This window comes from Tupaia chinensis, unplaced genomic scaffold, assembly GCF_000334495.1.
Source record: "Tupaia chinensis unplaced genomic scaffold, TupChi_1.0 Scaffold000288_2, whole genome shotgun sequence".
Lineage (NCBI taxonomy): Eukaryota > Metazoa > Chordata > Mammalia > Scandentia > Tupaiidae > Tupaia > Tupaia belangeri.
Window position 1 is genome coordinate 2,160,666 of NW_006159773.1, and position 21,426 is coordinate 2,182,091.

Sequence of the window (21,426 nt, forward strand, 5' to 3'; positions counted from 1 at the left end):
TAGTGATCTGTGGCAACCCCAATGTGTGGTGCTTTTACCCATCTTTATTAGCAATTACAGGTGAAAACAGAGGCTGCTTATGAATAAAGTGTAAATGTCAGGGGAACGCATAGCTAATAGAAGCTGTAAATATTTACAAGGCAGAGTGGTGATTCAAGCTTTCAAGATTAATTGAAATTAATCTCTATCAAGCACTAATTTGTTTCCTGAGTTCTAAAACCATCCACTAAAAAGAGTATATGAGGCCACGTCAAAGTTGTCTTCCAGGTAAGCTACGTAACCTCACTTTTCTCATGTCAGATCTTCCACTTGATCACTCTAGTGCTTCATGAAGCAGCAACCTCATCATTCTTGGGCACCAGAATCATTATGATTGATAACTTTGTTTTTATTCATTCACTCAGTATCTAATAAACATTGGATACGTGTTTATATGACACTGTGAGGAATGTATTTATGTGTGCGTGTGTGTGTGTTCATTATACTATTACACAAATCCTATGCTCAAGTTCATCTATTCTGCTGACCATAGTTTCCTGTTTTGCTTGTCTTTGACTCTGTATCTTCTAAATCTTGCTAAATTTCCCTCTTTAAATATTAAGCTCTTTAAATCTTGGGAATGAGATATACACATACTCAAACACAAAACAAACAAGGGATGCTATGGAGAATGGAATAGATGAACTTGAGCATAGGGTTCTAATTAATCATTTAAATGAAAGTAAATGCTTCATTATGTCATCACTCCTGTTTCAGGCACTCTACTAGGTGCTGAGGATACAAAGATGATCAAACTATGGTCACTGATCTCATATAACTTGAGATCTGGTAGAGGAGACAGAAATGAAGCAAATGATGACAAAAGCAAGTGTGTAAGTAGAATAAGGGTCCTGGAAGAAAGAGGATGGTTTCATGAGAGTATATAACAAAGATAACTGATTTGGACTAGGAGTTAGAGAATGATTTCTGGAAAAGGTAGATGTGGTCTTAATTTTAGTATAATTAATGCCAATTTAAATTGAGGATAACCAAAGAAAGTCGAGAAAAACAATCCCAAGAGTAACAATCAGTCAAGAATAGTAAATACAAAGGCAGAACATTATCACCACAGTAAAACACTCTGCTAGGTTAACATAGGAGGATGCTAGGTTCACATCTAGAGGCCTCCCTGAGTATTCTGGGCATGTGCCTGTCCATTATCCACAAGTAGCTGAAACTGGGGTGGGGCGCGTAGATTGCAGTGTTAAGATCCTATCAGGGTGCTTTTCTGTCTTCTCTCCCTCTCCTTCCTGTACTCACTCTCTCTCTTGTAGAAGAAATAAATAAAAATTTAAACATTTTAAAAAGTAAAAGTAAAAAATTAATTAGAAATAGAAAAACTAACATTTATGTAGTGCTGACTACATGCCTTGCACTATACTTAGTGATTTTTATTCACTCATCTACTTCGTATTGACTATGATTATCTTCACTTTACACTTCAGGAAACTGAGCTTGGAAAGGCAGACCAAGTAGTTATCCAAAGTCACAAAACAATAGTGGAGCAGACACTGGCACTTGAGGTTTCTTACTCCAGAGCCCATTGATCTTAACCACAATGTTCTTTGGCTTTAGAGCACGTATTGATTACAAGAGTTTAAAGGCCAGAATCTGAGTGATGAGCCATACTGGAGGATAGAGCAAAGATCAGTGTCTGAAAAGAAAGGGTGAGTTCTTAGATCCAGGTAGGAATGTAAAGAGGAAGGCAGAGAGAAGGTACCAGAGTAAGTACAGAGACTCAAGTTCAAGACCGTGTGTGAAAATGAGTTCACTATCAGCACACCCAGGGGATACCCGCATGTCCCAGCTAATGGGATATCTGTGTTTGTGCTGGATAGAAATAGTTTCAGGTATTTATTGGCAAGTTTCTGCATATCTTATGGTTAAAACAGTAAGATCTGAAAGAGTCTTTATAGGTCCTAAGGTAATATAATGTACTTCTTCCTGGCAATACTAACCAGTAATCCCAACTACTTCTTAGATAATCACTTGATAAAATCGTGTTATCACTTAGCATCTGTTGCTAAATACCCACCTGCTATATTCCCAGAAGCTATAACTATGACTGATAAACTAGTGGTTTAATAAATAATTAGTGAATAAATGCATGAATGAAAACCTAAATGAATAACTAAGTAAGAAAAAAAATGATGTTTGCCTTTCTGAGTGTTTTAGTAATGGGCATCTGGCCAAATAATCAAATGCAGTAATTAAAAGGAATTATTTGAACACAAATCTATAAGCAAGAGCCTGAGAGTACAACACTGTTTGAATTGCACTGACAATTATATTACATTTATTAAATGATAAAATGTTTCTTAATCTGTTTTATGTCTATCAATATTTTTAAAACAAAAGGGTAAATAATAAAAGTTTACTTCCAAAAGAATATCTTTCTGCAAAATGTCACACATATTTACTGATACTGGGGTAAACATTAAGACTACTAATAAGTAGTGGTATAAGTAACAAGGGTGGAGTAAGGAACTCCAGAATCTGCCTCCGCCTCCACTCCCCCACTGTGAAAGCAACTAAAAATCTGACAAGAATTCTCAGTCTCCACCTTTTTGGAATCTGGGAAAGAAGAAAAAGCTTGCATCACACAGAATACACTTATTTAAAAAAAAAAAAGTTGAAGTTAATTACCAGTAAGAAGAGCAAACTTTATGGTATTTTAACTTGTCCTAGACCCTCTCTCCAGATCAGCAGTTGCATTGAAAATTATTGTCTACATACTCTACAAGCCTCAGTACAAGTAACAAGTACTGGTACTAGTACTTGATACCAGAGAGATACAAACAAACCTCAATTGAGTAAGGAACTCCAGAATCTGCCTCCACCTCCACTCCCCCACTGTGAAAGCAACTAAAAATCTGACAAGAATTCTCAGAATCAACCTTTTTGGAATCTGGGAAAGAAGAAAAAGCTTGCATCACACAGAGTACACTTATTAAAAAAAAAAAGTTGAAGTTAATTATCAGTAAGAAGAGCAAACTTTATGGTATTTTAACTTGTCCTAGACCCTCTCTCCAGATCAGGAGTTACATTGAAAATTATTGTCTACATACTCTACAAGCCTCAGTACAAGTAACAAGTACTGGTACTAGTACTTGATACCAGAGAGATACAAACAAACCTCAATTGAATAGAATTGTCATTGGCTGGTCTGTCATTGGTTGTCCGTGAAAGATTTGCTCTAAAGACTTGTCTTATCCCACCTAATCAGAACTTACTCAGCACTAAACCTGCTATCAGAGTAGAGGGAAAAAAGTTGTTGAAACGCTTTTAGTTAAATGTTTTAGTCACTGGTGCCTGGGGCGATAGACAACAGTTGGGGCATACAATGGATATCTTAAAAATCTTGGAGGGAATTACTAAGGAAGAAGATGCTTTGGAGAATAAAAACTTTGAAAAACTCTGACATATTCCTAGGAATCTAGAAGTCATTCACATGCCCAGAGCTGTGCACATAGCTCAAGAAAGATCTAAGAAGGCTCTAAGCTCTCACCTCTGTGCTTCCATCAGGCTGACCTAGAAACTCTGTGTAAGCAGGATAAGACTAAGACAGAGTTGTATGTTCCCTGGATGAATATTGAAGGAGTGCCCTAATACACACATAGAGGTCACCTGCAATATTGAGAGATTTTAAGTTCCAGGTGTGTAATGAGTTCTCTAACCATTAACTATTAAGGTAATAAATAGAGACTTTGGAGGCTGCACATAATAATATAGATGCTGCAAAACTAGGTCAGAAATGTCACTGAACAAGTAAGACGTACAAGCAGTAACTGAAAACTGATTTGTAAAGTTCTGTGACATAAACTTCAAAATATCTAGTTTTCAAAAAAAAATTATGGGGCACGCTAATAACCAAGAAGGTTATTAGCCCATACACAGGAGGGAAAATCAACAGACTCTATTCCCAAGGAATTTCCAACTTTGGAAATGTAAGACAAAGACTAATTTAAATATGTTCAAAGACTACAGGAAATGATGTCTAAAAAGCTAAAGGATGAATATGATGTCTCATTGGCTAGAGAACATCTATAAAGAAGTAGAAATTACAAAAGAAACCAAATAGAAATTCTGGAGTTACTGAAAATTCAATGAACTAAAGTGAAAAATTCATTCGAGTGGCTCAGTAGCAAAATAAAGGATTGGTGAAATTGAGCATAGGTGAATTAAGATTATTCAGTCTCAGGAACAAAATAAAAGAATGAAGAAAAATGAATAGGATCCCAGAGACCAACATACATATAGAAGTCCCAGAGAGTGAAAAAAAGAGTTTACTTTTGTTTGAATGTATCCTGCAGAAATTCTTGTATTGGAACTTGATTGTATTGATGGAGTGTAAAGTTAGATGAAAACTCAATTTCTTCATGATGTCCCAGGGTGAGGCCTGGTGGGCAGTTATTGGTTCAAGATGATTGCATCATAGAGGCAACAGTATCATGAATAGATAAACTATGCCCTTCTAGACCAATTAGTTCTAGCTTTCATAAGAAGGGATTAATTCTCATGAGACCTGCTTGTTATAAGAGAGATCAATCAGTATCTCTCTCCCTCTTTCTCCCTCTCTCCACTTGCCTGTCATCCTCTGTGCTTCCATCAGGCAAGCTATAGGCTGGTCTGATGCCAAGCCTAGGCCTTTGGACTTTCCAACCACTAGAATTGTGAGTTTTGTAAGTAAATATCTACGTTTTTAATGAAATCATCCAGGCTCAGGTATATCTGTTAGCAATTAATAACAGGCTAGAACAGGGCAGGAGGAATATTTGAAAAAAAAAAAGGTTAAAACCTTCTAAAATTAGATGAAAACATTAATCTATATATCCAAGAAATTTCGTGAACTCCAAGCAGGATACATTCCCACCAAGAAATACTGGGCTGTCAGAAAAGTCATTATGCATTTTTGCATAGAAAAATAAGTCATGACTTTTCCAACAACCTAATATTATAATCAACTGTTAAAGCAATAAGAGAGAAGTTATTCACCATGCATGAGGAATCATCAATAAGATTAAGATTTCTCATTAGAAACCAGCAAGATGATGTATTCAAAATGCTGGAAAAATGCAAACCAAAAATTATATATGCAGAAAAATTATACTCTAAAAATGAGGGAGAGGTCCACAGATTAACTTTCCAGGTGGGATCCTGTCTTCCCCAGGCACTGAGACATAGCCCAGCAAGGGCTGCTTTACAGTGAGCTCGCCTTCCTTCCTCACCAAGGCACAGAAGCCAATGGACATGTTTTAAGAGCCTTGAATTTCTGGAATTTAGTAAGCCTACAAGAACAAAAGTTATTCTTCAAGAAAGGCACAAAATTCAGTTTTAACAACATAGCCACAATGTCCAGTGTACAACCAGAGATTGCTAGACTTGCAAAGAAATAGGCAAATATCAACCTGTGTTGATCAGAAGTATTTAATGGAAATTGATGAAAAGATAGTCCCAATAATGGACTTAAACTGTAAAAACGTATTAGCAGTTATTACAAAAAATTTTAAGGTTTTCATGGGAATCCAGGGCCTGATGTTTAGAGAAATAATGGGAACTCTTAAAAATGACCTAACAGAGATTTTTAAGAGTAGAACATATAATACCTAAAATGAAAAGTTCAGAGAACAGCAATAGCAGGGAAGAGGAGCAACAGATAAAAGATTTAGCCTCACTAAACACAAGGTTGGCCAAGAAAATAGAAGGAGAAAATTCTAAACTAGTTGAGGATATTGAAAGTTTGAACTTTAAAAGAGAAATAGATGAGCTCAGTAACAAATTAGATAAAGATAGTGGAGAGAATAAACTGGTCAAAGAAATGAGAAATGGAAATAAACTTAGGAACCTCATGAATGAAGACAAAATTCCAAAAGCCTCCAGAGAGGAAAAAGCCTTGCTTGATGAAGGAGCACTATTGACGCTAGCAGCAGACTTCTTGTCAGCAACACTGGATAGTAATAAGCAATGGAGTAATGTATTCATTCTGAGGGAAAATTATTTTCAACCTAAGTTTATATGCCAAGTTAAGGTGGCATTTACATATGGTGGTGAAATAAAGACATTTGCAGACATGCAAAGTCTCAGAAATTCATCAGCCAAAAATCTGTTATGAAAGAATTACTGAAATATGTACTCCCACAAAATGAAGAAAGAAATAATGGACAAAGAAGATGTGAGATTCAAGAAAAAAGTGGCCAAAATTCTAACAGACTCCAAGTATGGAGTTGGAGGAACAGTGAGTGATGACTTGAGCTCTCTCTTTATCAAAGAGGCAAAAGTTGCTAAGCCAGGGGAAGTGCAGAACTTAAGAGGCCCATAAAGAAGAGTCTTTAGTATGGGGGAGGGAAAAAATCCTAAACTGGGGGAAGAAGAGACCTTAGAGGTGGAGGACATGGAGAAGTGTCCTTGGGCTGGAGGAAGAGAAGAGGAAGAAGAGGGCTAAGAACTCAGATCTGGAGGAGGAGGAAAAAGAGGGAGATGAGATCTCAGGGTTATAGGTGAAGGATTCAACCTCTTAGGGACATACTGTTCTAGATACAAAGCATGAAGTTGAGAAACTCACCAGTGATGGTTCAGAGACTGATTTCATTGATAAAGTACAAAAAGTATTCAGGTACAAATTTGCGTATTTCATCAGGAGTTACTGATCTTCTAAGAAAAACAGAAGAACACAAAACTGCAAACAGAAAAGCTAACATCCAAAGAAGCAAATTTAAAACAGGACACAGAAGGACAATTTAGAAGAAATGTGATTAATATCCTCAGAAAAATACAAGAGGAAATTGGAAATACAAAAAATTACCATCCAGGGACCAGCAAGTTAGCGTAATGGCTAAGTCGCTGGACTCCCATGTAATCGACCATGGTTTGAGTTCCAGACCCGGTGGCTTAAACTCACGCCAGGTGCGTGAGCGTGCATGCCCAAGATCCTGAGAGGAGAATGGAGGAGAAGGAATTGCAGTGTGGCCATCCTCCCGGGGGGCTGTTTCTCTTTCTGTCTCTCTGTCTCTCTCTGTCTTTCTGGCAAGTGCATGCATCCTATAGCAAAAACCTCTCAAAAAAAAAAAAAAATTACCATCCAGAAGTCTTGGAAAATAAAAATTTAGTAGATGATCGGAGTAGCAAATGAACCTACTGGAGGTCAGAATGGACAGTCTAGAATGTCAAATTAAAGAATTTGTAAAGAATAGAATACATCTAACCAATAAATGAAGAAAGATTAAGAGATAAAGAGGATAGATCCAGAAATTACATTTATTTAATAGGGGTTCCAGAAAAAGATAATAAAGGGAATGGAGCAGAAGATATAATTAAGGAAATAATCAAAGAAAACTTTTCAAAGCTACAGAAATATTTAAGCCTTGATATTGTCAGTGCTTAAAGAGTACCCAGTAAGATTGATGTAGAGAGACCCTCTACTAGAAATTTTTGAAATCCAGTGATAAGAGAAAATAATAACACTTATGAAGAGAGGACAATCGTAATCTACAAAGGAACAAGAATCAGATTGAGGGGCCAGCAGTTAGCGTAATGGCTATGTAGCTGGACTCCCATGTAGTTGACTGCGGTTCATGTCCCGGACCCGGTGGCTTAAAACTCACGCTGGGCGCGTGTGCTTGCATGCCCAAGATCCCAAGAAGAGAATGGAGGAGAAGGGATTGCAGCGTGGCCATCCCTCCTGGGGGTGGGGTGTGATTTCTCACTTTCTGTCTCTCTGTCTCTGTCTGTCTGGCTGGCGAGTGCACGTGCCCTATAGCAAAAACCTCTTCCAAAAAAAAAAAAAAAAAGAATCAGATTGACAAGAGAATATACTTTAGCAATCTAGGGTGACTAGAAACATACATGCACAATATACCTTCTTCTTACCAACACATACATATCCAAAAATTGACAGTTAACCAGAAAGTAGAACATTGTATCTCTAACCATAAGGATGAACATTAATGGCATACTTGGGAGTGAAGGAAAGGAAGTTACAGATAATACCTAGATGTTGGTATAAAGTTAAAGAGTGTATTCTGAAAGTTTTAATGGTAACTATTTTAGCTTATATATAGGAGTAACCTTCCTATATTATTAGGGGTATAGGGAGGTGGTCATATTTTTAATGTAACTGCTAGAAAAGGTGACTGAAAGTAATAGAGAAGTACAAAGAAAAAGATGATAAGTTAAAATATAAAAATGTAGAAGTTGAACACATAAAGAATATTTCATAAATGGTATAATTTATGATGTGAATTTCAAATATGTATTAAATCATTTTTTTTAATATGGTTTAAAAAAAAATACTGAAGGGGAGTATCCAGCAGGTGGTGTAGTGGTTCAGGCTCTGGATTCACACATAGCTGACTGTGGTTAGAGTCCTGGATCTGCTGAAAAATCACACCAGACACATGTGTACGCATGCCCAAAGTCCCAGGAGGAGAACGGAAAAGAAGGGATTGTGGCATGGCCATCCCCTTTGGGGGTGATTTCTCACTTTCAAACCTCTCTGTCTCTTTCCAACGAGCACATGTGCTCTATGGAAAAAACCTAAAAAGAAAAAAATTGAAATGTTTCTAGGCAAATAAAAAGCAAGTCATTAGCAGACATGTCCTGTAAGAAATGCTAAAGACATTGTTGGCTCTCTGAGTAACACCATGGTGGTTGGCAAGAATAAGCACCTAACGAAAGGCAGCAAAAAGGGAGCCAAGAAGAAAGTGATTGATCCATTTTCTTAAAAACATTGGTATGACATAAAAGCACCTGCTATGTTCAGCATAAGAAATAATGGGAAAACACTAATCACCAGGACTCAAGGAAGCAAAATTGCATCTGATAGCCTTAAGAGAATACAAGTAAAAGTAATTTTATAGATAAATATAAACCAATTTATGTGTTTTATGTATGTAATTCATCCTTTTACCTGATTTAAAAGGCATTTGTGTAAAGCAATAATCATAAGTATACTTTGATAAGCACAATGTATAAAAATGTAATTTGTGATAATAGCATAAATGAGGCTGTTGAAACTATGGAGAAATAAAATTTTTGAATAATTCTGACAGGAAATTGTATCAATGTGAACTAAATTATTATAAATGAGCACATTAGTTGTAATCACAAAGACAACTACAACTACAAAAAAATTTTTAAATATTGGGTCATTAGAAAAATCATGACATATTTTTCTATGCAAAAATACTTACACCCAATATATGGTAAAAGAAATGGAAAAAGAATTAATATAAAATAATGGAGACACTTAGATACAAAGAAGGTAGAAGACTGAAGAAAACAAATAGCTAAATGGCAGAAGTATTTCATTATCAGTAATTACTTTAAATATAAATTGCTTAAACTCTCCAATCAAAAGGCAGAGACAATAAAGAGATTAATTTTTACAATCCAACTTTATGGCCCAGCAGATGGCATAGTGGTTATGTTTCTGGTCTCACAAATGGCTGACCACAGTTTGAGTCCCAGACCTGGTGGCTTGAAAATCACACTGGGAGCATGTGTGTGCATACCCAGAATCCCAGGAGATTGGAGGAGAAATGATTATGGTGTGGCCATCCTCCCTGAAGTGTGATTTCTTGCTTTCCCTCTCACTTTCTCTGTCTCTCCCCAGCAATGGCACACATCTTCTGGAAAAAAAACTATAAATGAATGAATGAATGAATGAATAATAAATAAATAAATAAATAAAATTCAACTATATGCTGTCCATAAAAAAAGAATCTTACCTCAAGAAATAAGAAAGTTGGGGACCAGCAGATGGCATAATGGTTACATTGCTGGACTCCCATGTTTTCAACCACAGTTTGAGTCTCATACTTGATGGCTTAAAACTCATCAGGCACGGGTGTGTGTGTGTGTGTATGTGTGTGCATGCCTAAGAATCCCGAGAAGAAAATGGAGTAGAAGGGTTTGTAGCATGGTCATACCCCCTGGGGGATGATTTCTCGCTTTTTGTCTCTGTCTCTCTCTGTCTGTCCGGTGAGTGCACATGCCTTACAGCAAAAATTTCTGTCTAAATAAATAAATAAGAAGGTTGAAAGTTAAGAGGATGGAAATAAATATTACATGCAGATAGAAACCAAAAGAATGGTGGAATGGCATTATTAGTAATAGATGAAATAGACTTTAAGGCAGAAATTACTAGAACTAAAAAAAGTCTTTAATTAACATATTAATTGTTCATATTTATGGACCACTGTGCTTTTTCAGTATATGAATACAATGTGTAGTGATTAAATTAGGATAATTAGCATACCCATCATCTAAAGCATTTATTATTACATCCTCTCTTTTGACTATTTTAAAATATACACTAAATTATTGTTAACTATGGTTATCCTACTGTGCTATAGGATGCTATGTTGGTCCCTTTTATCTGATTGTAATTTTATACCTTTTTTTTTTTTTAGAGGTTTTTGCTACGTGTGTGCTCGCCAGAGAGACAGAGAAAGACAGGGAGACAGAAAGCGAGAAATCACCACCCAGGGGGGATGACCACGCCGCAATCCCTTCTCCTCCATTCTCCTCTTTGGATCTTGGGCACGCACGCACATGCACCCGGCATGAGTTTAAGCCACCAGGTCCAGGATTTAAACCGTGGTCGACTACATGGGAATTCAGCGACATAGTCATTATGCTAACTGCTGATCCCATAATTTTATACCATTTTAAAAAGGTTTTTGCCATAGAGTGCATGCAGAGAGAGAGAGAGTAAGACGGTGAGAAGGAAAGTGAGAAATCTCCCCCCATAGGCAATGCCACTCTTCCATCCTTTCTCTTCTATTTTTCTCTTGGGATTCTGGGCATGTACACTCACATGCCTGGCATGATTTTGAAGATGCCAGGTTTGGGACTCAAATCATGGATGATCATGTAGGAGTCCAGTGCCTTAACTACCACACCACCTGCTGGCCCCTGTAGTTTTTTATCTTAATCAACATCTTCTTATCCCCTCTTTCTTCCTACCCTTTTCTGCCTCTAGAAATCATTGGTTTACTCTCTTTGTGTAGGATCAGTTTTTTTTAATTTCCACATTTGAATGAGAACATGTGATTTTTCTCTTTCTATGCCTAATTTATGTCACACTACATAGTGTCTGCCAGATTTGTAGAATCTCAAGTGACAGGATTTCATTCTTTTTACTAGATGAACTGTATTTTATTGGATATAGATACCACATTTTCTTTAAACCATTCATCTGTTGATGGCCTGCTAAGCTATTATACAATAAATAGACTTCAATAAAGATTAAAAAACAAATATCTCTACCACATACTGATTTCCTTTATTTTAGGTATATGCCTAGTAGTGGGACTGCTGGGTCATATGGCAATTACATTTTTGTTTTCTGAGGAACTTCCATACTGTTTTCTGTAATGGCTGTACTAATTTACATGATTACAAATGGTGTAAAAGTGATCCCCTTTTCTCCACATTCATGCTGGCATGTATTATTTTCTGTCTTTTTGATGATCGTTTTACCAAGGCAAGATACCTCATTGTTGTTTTGACTTCCATTTCTCTAATAATTAGTGATGTTGAGCATTTTCTAAAAATATACTTGTTGGACATTTGTATCTATTCTGTTGAGAAATGACTACTTATATTATTTGCCTATTTTAAAAATTGGATTATTTGAGATTTTATTTTGCCACTAGGTTGTTTGAGTTCCTCATATATTCTAAAGTACATTTTATCATTTTTTAAAAAGATTGACCTATCAGGAAGACATAGCACTCAGAAACATAAGTGCACCTAACCACAGAGCCCCCAAAATACATGCAGCATACACACATTCTTCCCCTTGGTGTATTCTCAAGAGAACTTGAATTGAAGAGAGAATTAGAGAATTTAAGAATAATACCTGGAGGAACCAGCAAATGGTGTAAGGTTATGTTGCTGGACTCCTACGTAGTTGACTATGGTTTGAGTCTTGGACTCAGCAGCTTAAAACTTATGCCATACATGGGACCAGCAGTTAGTGTAATGGCTAAATCGCTGAACTCCCATGTAGTCGCCTGTTGTTCAAGTCCTGGACCCAATGGCTTAAACTCACGCTGGGCACGTGTGCGTGCGTGCCCAAGATCCCGAGAGGAGAATGGAGGAGAAGGGATTGTGGCATTACCATCCCCTATGAAGGATGATTTCTAGCTTTCTGTCTCTCTGTCTCTCTCTTTCTGTCTAGCGAGCACATGCGCCCTATAGCAAAAACCTCTCACAAAAAAAAAAGAAAAGAAAAACTTATGCCAGACATGTGTGTATGTGTGTCTAAAATCCCAATAGAAGAGTGGAGGAGAAGGGATTGTGATGTAGCCATCCCCTCTAGGGGATGATTTCTCACTTTCTGTCCGTTTTGTCTCTTCAGTGAGGTCACACACCCTATAGCAAAAATTTGTTTTTAAAAAAGAAAAGAATAATAGCTGGAGACTTTAATATCTCAGTTTCAATAGTGAAAAGAACAACTAAACAGAGTCAGCAAGGAAACAGAAGACTTGAACAACACAATAATCAACTAGAAGGATAACCCTGAACTATGATACTCAGGAGAAACTGGATCCCACATGGCAAATGTGGTTTGAATCCCCAGCCTAGTCAGCATGAAACATGCTAGGCATGCATGTAGGTGCCCACAATCCAACAGACTGGAGGATGGAGAAAGGAGATTGTGGCATGAATAGATGCCATGGAGGATTTATCACTTTTCCTCCCCCTCTCTATTTCTCTCTCACTCTCATGTGCTTGTACATACACTCAATAATGAATAAAATACTACTACTAATAATCAATAATAAACAGACAGACCTATATAGAACATTCTACCCAGTAATGCAAGTGCACATGGAGCATTCTCCATGTTAAATCATACATTGGTTTGCAAAACAAATATCAATAAACTCAGAAACACTGAACAAAGTATGTCTTCTTGCAACAGTGAAATGAAATTCAACAACAATAACAAAAGGAAATTTGGAAAATTCAGAAACATAGAAATTAAATAGCACTCTCCTGAGTCAAAAAATAAATCACAGGGAAAATGGAAAACACTCTGAAATAAATGAAAACAAAAACAGAACTTATCAAGATCTAAGTTAAAACAATAACATTTTTAGAAGGAAATGTAAGTGTCAATCTTCAGGACCGTGCATTAGCCAAAGAGTTCTGAAATGGAAGAAGTCAGACACAAAGAACAGAAAAAACTATATTGGATTTAATCAGAATAAATAACATTGTGCATCAAAATATACTATCAGAAAAGTAAAAAGTAAACCCACAAAGAGTAGGAGAAAATAGTTTCAGATTGTACAGCTGGTAAGTTTCTAGTATCCAGAATTCATGAAGAACATTTACAACTCAGTGATAAAAAGACAATCCATTTTGAAAATGAGCAAAGAATGTGAACAGGAAATTTTCCAAAAAGATATATGAATAATCACTGGAAATGATCACTTGGAAAGATCAGTATCATTAGTCATCAGGGAAACGCATATCGAAGGCACAGTAAGATACACTTTACTTTCAGTAAAATGGCTATAATAAGAAATGTAAAATTAACAGTATTGACAAAAATGTGGAGAAATTGGACCCCTTTTATATTACTTGTGAAATATAAAATGCTGCAGCCATTGCAAAGAAAACCATTCTACCAGTTTCTCAAAAAAGCTAAACGTAACATAATTATCGCGTGACACAATTCCTCCCCTAGGTATATTCTCAAGAGAACTGGAAGCATATGTTTCAAAAACAAAAACAAGGGACCAGCAGTTAGCGTAATGGCTATGTCGCTGGACTCCCACGTAGTCGACCGCGGTTCGAGTCCCGGACCCGGTGGCTTAAACTCACTCTGGGCGCGTGTGCGTGCGTGCCCAAGATCCCGAGAGGAGAATGGAGGAGAAGGAATTGCGGCGTGGCCATCCCCCCTGGGGGATGATTTCCTGCTTTCTATCTCTCTGTCTCTCTCTGTCTGTCTGGCGAGCGCACGCGCCCTATAGCAAAAAAAAACCTCTCCAAAAATAAAAAATAAATAAATAAATAAACAAAAACAAAAAAGAACTTGTACATGAATATTCATAGTAGTCTTATTCATTATTGCCAAAAAGTGGAATGTACCCAAAATGTCTATCAACTGATGGAAAATAAACAAAATATGGTACAACCATGCAATAGAATATTACTCAGTCATAAAAAGAAATGAAGTACTGATACTTGTTACACTATGAATGACTCTTGAAAGTAAAAGGTTGAGGGAACCAGCAGTTAGCGTAATGGCTATGTCGCTGGACTCCCATGTAGTTGACCGCGGTTCGCGTCCCAGACCTGGTGGCTTAAAATTCACGCTGGGCGCATGTGCGTGCGTGCCCAAGATCCCAGGAGGAGAATGGAGGAGAAAGGATTGTGGCGTGACCATCCCCCCTGGGGGGTGATTTCTCGCTTTCTGTCTCTATGTCTCTCTCTCTATCTGTCTGGTGAGCGCACGCAAGTCTAGAAACATGACCATTACACCATCTGTTGGCACCTGTGATCTTTTTGAATATATATATATATATATATATATGTATTAGGTCATTGGGGAAGTAATGGCGTATTTTTCTGTTTTTCTGTGCAAAAATGCATCATGACTTTTCCAATAACCCAATAAGTTTATTTATTTTGTCAACAATGAGAAAGAGAGATAGAGACAGCATGCCCAACAAGACCCCCTGCCTCAAGCCACCCTCAGCCTCTGCCAACCCAATCCCAAGCACACACCCACACACGTGCCCAGTGGAGTGTGGTATGCAAACCCAGGGCCTTCTCATGGGGGCCCATTTGCATTACCACTGAACCTTCACTGGGTCCCCATAGCAACCTCACTCAATTAAAAAGTCATCCACATAAAAATGCTGCTCAATGAGCCTCATTTGTCTTCTTATTCCTCAAAAAGGTTTATAATCCAAATAATTTTGTCTTGTCAGCTGGAGTCAGTACTAGTTTCTTATAGCAGAGAAAAGTATAAGATGCCCAAGTTTAGAATAAATAGATGCTTCCTATTGTTGTATTCAGGGTAGTTGAAAGCTCATTGGAGATTTTGCTAGTACCATTTGAGTAATTCCATGATTTAGAGATTATGGAAACTCCCCTTGAGCAAAAGACAGATGGCAAATTATCATCTTTAGGCTACCTCAGACGGGTACTGGGGACATAGAAATGTGATGGTATGTTGAATTTCTAGTTAATTTACCTATTTACTCATTCTATAAATATTTCATGTATCTTTACTTTGTGACTGACTTGTGTTAAACTTGGGGGGCCACAAGAAGAAATAAGCCTGATCCTTGATTCAGAAAGGTATGAAATGGATAATTCATTACAATCCAGTAGAAAGAGAGAAGTAAGCACCAACAGAGAAGAAACCAGAAAATAGGTTCAGGATAGGTTTCCCATAGGAGTTGATGTTTTGAGTTATCTTCTTAAAGTCAGGATGAAAAATAGCGTGCAAGTGACAAAAAGAAATAAGGTTAACAAAGACAGGCAAGCCAGGCAGAGAATAGACTAAAGGAAGGGGAGCACAAATCAAGGGGCACGCTTAAGTAACTTCTGAGAGGGGCCAGCAGGTGGTGTAGTAGCTAAGGTGCTAGACTCCCATAGAGCTGACCATAGCTCAAACCCCAGACCTGGCAACTTGAGAATCATGCTGGGTGCATGTGTATGCATGCCAAGAATCCCAAGAGGAGGATGGAGAAGGGATTGTGGTATGGCCATCCGCCCTGGGTGGTGAGACACTGAGAACTCTATAAGAACTGCCAGCCATTTCACCATCCCTTGGGCTTAATCCAGGAGTCAGTAGGAGGAAGGCCTATGGAGAGCAAGAACCTGCTGGGAGCTTTGATAGAGCCAGTGGCAAGACCTACTGTTGGAAGGTGGAGGCAAGATATCAGGCTGGGGAGGGCTGCATAGCTATTTCTCTTACACCCTCGTGTTATGCTCCACTGACATTGGGAGTTCAGTAGATTTGCTGGCCTTGAAAAAATAAAAATGCAAACTTACTGAGGGAAGAAGAAACATAATAAACTTAGAAACCCAGAAGTTTTTATTGGGAGCTTGAGCCTGATACAGAGATTGTAAACAGGCACTTCAGATAATGGGTGACTTGTGAGCTGGGGAAAAGGATAATATAGCACACAGGTATCTGAGCAGCCTGCTGATACCGATAGTGGCCTATTGGTGTCAGAACTTCAGGTTCTCATTCCCTAGCATAGAACTTTTGTGACTGGAACAGACAAACACGTAGTATATTGGACATGTGTTTTATCCATTGTGTTTGCACAGGTCTCTCAGTTTACTCACTTTATTAGGGAGGGTAAAGAACTGGTTCTTAATCAGCCATAGAGAAGAACTGTAGTGACCAGAAGACTGCCCAAAACAAACGTTTATCAATTGGTACTTGAACATTTTTTTAAAAATTTTTCTTTATTGAGAGGTTTTTGCTATAGGGCGCGTGCGCTCGCCAGATAGACAGAGAGAGACATAGAGACAGAAAGCGAGAAATCACCCCCCAGGGCGGATGGCCACGCCGCAATCCCTTCTCCTCCATTCTCCTCTCGGGATCTTGGGCACGCACACACATGCGCCCAGCATGAGTTTTAAGCCCCTGGGTCCAGGATGTGAGCCACAGTCAACTACGTGGGAGTCCAGCGACATAGCCATTACGCTAACTGCTGGTTCCTGGTACTTGAACGTTTTGAAAGCTTAAGTATTGTTGTATTTTTAACTCTTACATTTAAAAAAGAAAAATTTAAGTAAAATTCCCCATAAAGCTAATATGCACTCTAATAAAACTTTGGGAAGATATTTATTTGTCAAAAATTCACTCAAGTAAGAGTGGTATCACCACCTCGATACCACTAGGGGTCAGCACTTCACTCTCCATGAAGGTAGGGGGGAGGGGAAGAGATCAATTCTCTGAAACAGATTATTTATGGTTCTTGCTGTTAATCTCATGGCATCTGTCCCAAATCATAAATGTGATTGTGGATCCAGAAATCTAGAGAACATCCTAACAATTATTGGGGTGAAATCTTAGATAGTTCATCTACAAATGTTAAGAAATCACAAGACTACGTGATGTGGCCTCTTGGTGAGGCTTTGGTGGTCAGAGGACTGAAATCACACAGTATGGCAGCAGGTGTTGCAGAAGGCATACCTAATACACCATAACATAATCACACAGCAGGCATCATTATTTGCCATTCGAAAGCCACTGGTGGTGCTAATACTGGCCTGTGGCTCCTGCATCCCTGTGCCCAGCTAGCACGCTGGCTCTAGAGTTCTCTCAGCAGCATACTGTATTAAACCTTCTGTGGGAGGGCAACTGTACAGGGGACAACTGTTGAAGTAGTTGTGAGGGTTTGAGGGTTCTAGGAGTGCGCGTGCGCTCGCCAGATAGACAGAGAGAGACATAGAGACAGAAAGCGAGAAATCACCCCCCAGGGCGGATGGCCACGCCGCAATCCCTTCTCCTCCATTCTCCTCTCGGGATCTTGGGCACGCACACACATGCGCCCAGCATGAGTTTTAAGCCCCTGGGTCCAGGATGTGAGCCACAGTCAACTACGTGGGAGTCCAGCGACATAGCCATTACGCTAACTGCTGGTTCCTGGTACTTGAACGTTTTGAAAGCTTAAGTATTGTTGTATTTTTAACTCTTACATTTAAAAAAGAAAAATTTAAGTAAAATTCCCCATAAAGCTAATATGCACTCTAATAAAACTTTGGGAAGATATTTATTTGTCAAAAATTCACTCAAGTAAGAGTGGTATCACCACCTCGATACCACTAGGGGTCAGCACTTCACTCTCCATGAAGGTAGGGGGGAGGGGAAGAGATCAATTCTCTGAAACAGATTATTTATGGTTCTTGCTGTTAATCTCATGGCATCTGTCCCAAATCATAAATGTGATTGTGGATCCAGAAATCTAGAGAACATCCTAACAATTATTGGGGTGAAATCTTAGATAGTTCATCTACAAATGTTAAGAAATCACAAGACTACGTGATGTGGCCTCTTGGTGAGGCTTTGGTGGTCAGAGGACTGAAATCACACAGTATGGCAGCAGGTGTTGCAGAAGGCATACCTAATACACCATAACATAATCACACAGCAGGCATCATTATTTGCCATTCGAAAGCCACTGGTGGTGCTAATACTGGCCTGTGGCTCCTGCATCCCTGTGCCCAGCTAGCACGCTGGCTCTAGAGTTCTCTCAGCAGCATACTGTATTAAACCTTCTGTGGGAGGGCAACTGTACAGGGGACAACTGTTGAAGTAGTTGTGAGGGTTTGAGGGTTCTAGGAGTTAAGTGAGACGAAAGATGAGACCCTGAGAAGCAGTAACACAGCAAGCTTGATGGGATGGTGCTTGGACAGGATTGCATGAGTGGGAAATATTCTTACAGCATCATGTTATCCAGAGGCCTCCATCCAGGAAAAGAGGACAAAGGGAAAGGAAGGGGGTCAGAATGAGGGCTTAAGTGTCCAGGTGATGTCACTCAGTAGCATGGCAGGGAGACTCTAGGTCAGAGAGTACCATGGGGATTTGGTAGCTCCAGGTCTTAAAACTGCAAGACTCTATGTTAGCAAGGGCCAGTGGGTGCAAATGTTTTCAGGCCAACTGGGGATCCAAACCCACTGTTCGCCATGTTGCTTCCAGCATTGTAATTCAACACTCTACTCTGTGCTACCATGGCTGGGCCAATAGTTATACATGTGTATGCTTCTAAAACACACATCCTAAAATACATCAAGCAAAGACTGACAGAACTGTAAGGGAAAAAAAAAAAAAAAGCAAAGATAGTCACGTGGGAGATTTTAACACACTTTGTTTGATAGAACAATAGAATGGAAGGATATGGAAGATCTGAACAAAAAAAATTAACACACACAAAAATCACATATCTTGGGACCAGCAGTTAGTGTAATGGCTATGTCGCTGGATTCACATGTAGTCGACCACGGACCTGGTGGCTTAAACTCACGCTACCAGGGGGCCCGTAATGGCACAGAACTCTTAAAGAGCAACAGTATAGAAAAATTTACTGTTTCCAATACTAAGAAATATTTTAAAATATCATATTTAAAATTGTTACTGGCCCAGGAATAACCAAATAGACCAAAATTGGCTTATTTTGATATCTATATAAAATACGTGAGGATCAGCTAGGTGGTGTGTTGGGTAAGGCAGCTGGATCCCACATGGCTGACTGCATGGTGCACATGTACCCAGCATGACTTGCAAGCCACCAGGTCCAGGACTTGAACCATGGTTAGCCATGGGAGAGTCCAGGACCTTAACCACCATGCCACCTGCTGAATATTACGTCACTTTTAAGTACAAACTTAGAAATAACAAGAAAAACTTTTAAAGTGAACGGGTGATTACTGTAGTTAAATGGACTCTGAGCACTTCCTTAAACCCCAAATTCTACCCATGTTTTGTTGCTCTGTAGACAGTGCCTAAGAAGGTGGGCTTTGAGCGACTACCTCCTGAGCAGTTGCGTGATTTTGGCCCCAGCCTCCACTCGCCATATTTCCCAAGGGTTCCTCAGAGCCAAGAGGATCTGCCAAGAGCAATCAAAATGCTGCTGACAACCAGGAACTGGATTTGTTACAAATGGAGGTGTTCCAGCCCTCCAAATTTGCCAACTCCATTGTTAGAGGAATGTGATAAATGGATTGAGTGCCTCTGCCCTTGTGAGCTACAAAGATCCAAACAGCTTTAAAAATGACAGGAAGCCAGGCTTCTCTGGCTAAGTCTTGGGTAGCATATGTCAGTCTACACTGGACACTAGAAATAAGGAAATGTAGTTAAACACATTTTCCAGGGATTTATTTCAAGGCAAAAGTCACAGCCCTTTCATTTGACTGGCCTAGACATGGTATTTTAGAACTACTGGGGAAAATGCTGCAATTAGAATTCCAGGACACAGGGTGAGACTTCCAGGAATACTGTGCTGTTAAAACCAACATGTCTGGGACCAGCAGATGGCACAATGGTTATGTCACTGGAGTCGCACATAGTTGACTGTGGTTCGAGTCCTGGACCCGGTGACTTAAAACTCACGCTGGATGTGTAAGTGTGTGTACCCAAAATCCCAAGAGAAGAATAGAGAAAAAATGATTGTGGTGTGGCCATGCTCCCTGGGGGGTGATTTTTCATTTTCAGTCTCTCTGGCGAGCACACGCATCCTATAGCAAAAATCTCTCTTTAAAAAAAAAAATCAATTAAAAGAAAACATGTTTAAACAATCTACTTGAGGCTTTGGGATAATCATCATTGTACTGATGCAGTTTAAGAACTTTTCTTTCTTCCTTCCATCCCCCCATCCCAGTTTGATAATAAGTCATTTAAGGAAACAAACTGTGAAATTTCAGTTACTTAAAAGAGAATAAAATTTGTGACTGGAGATTTCAAATGCTCAGAGGGAAAAAAAAAACACACACACGCCAATAATGTCTTTAGAACAAGAAAATAAAACAAAGAATCATCTGTAATCCCCACCTGCAGCTGTAAACCTGTTAATTTAGGTTATAATCTTCCATTTTCCTATTCCTTTATGCTTATTTTTAGTTTTACTTTTCCCTATATAAAGGCATACATCCAATTGAGTGTGTGTGTTTGAAGACCACTGAGGATTTTCCTATTACTAAACTTAATGATAATTCTTTTGACATATATAAAAAAAAGTTTGTTTATTTATTTATTTACTGACACAGAGAGAGAGAGAGAAACAGGCATGCTCGACAGGATCTTCACACTGCAATTCATCTACCACGCCCACACCAGCCAGGCTCACAGGTGTGCCCGCTGCAGCTGGGTCCCTAGTGGTCACTCTTAGTCCTTACCTTATGTGAACTGCCAGCAGCATTTGACACACATGATCACTCTCCTCCTTGAAATGCTTTCTTCAGGGACCAACTGATGGTGTAATGGTTACATTGCTGGAGTTCCACATGAATGTTCCACATGAAAGACTGCAGTTCTAGTCCCAGATTCAGTGGAAACTCACGCTGGGCATGTGTGCATGTGTGTCCAAAATCTCAAGATCGGAATGAAGGAGCAGCGATATGGCCCATTTCCACTGGGGAGTGATTTCTCACTTTTTGTCTCTGTCTCTCTCTGTCGCCCTATAGCAAAAATTTCTCTTAAAAAAAAATGAACCAGGGAACCAGCAGTTAGCGTAATGGCTATGTCGCTGGACTCCCACGTAGTCGACTGCGGTTCGTGTCCCGGACCCGGTGGCTTAAAACTCACGCCGGGCGCGTGTGCGTGCGTGCCCAAGATCCCGAGAGGAGAATGGAGGAGAAGGGATTGCGGCGTGACCATCCCCCCTGGGGGGTGATTTCTCGCTTTCT

At 39.0% G+C, this 21,426-nt stretch overlaps 1 protein-coding gene across 4 annotated transcripts in view; it reads left to right on the forward strand.

Annotated features, from left to right (window-relative positions):
• Positions 1–21,426, forward strand: part of DNAJC5B (DnaJ heat shock protein family (Hsp40) member C5 beta) — a 96,651-nt gene that overhangs the window by 50,881 nt on the left and 24,344 nt on the right. The gene's annotated exons all lie outside the window — the stretch shown is intronic.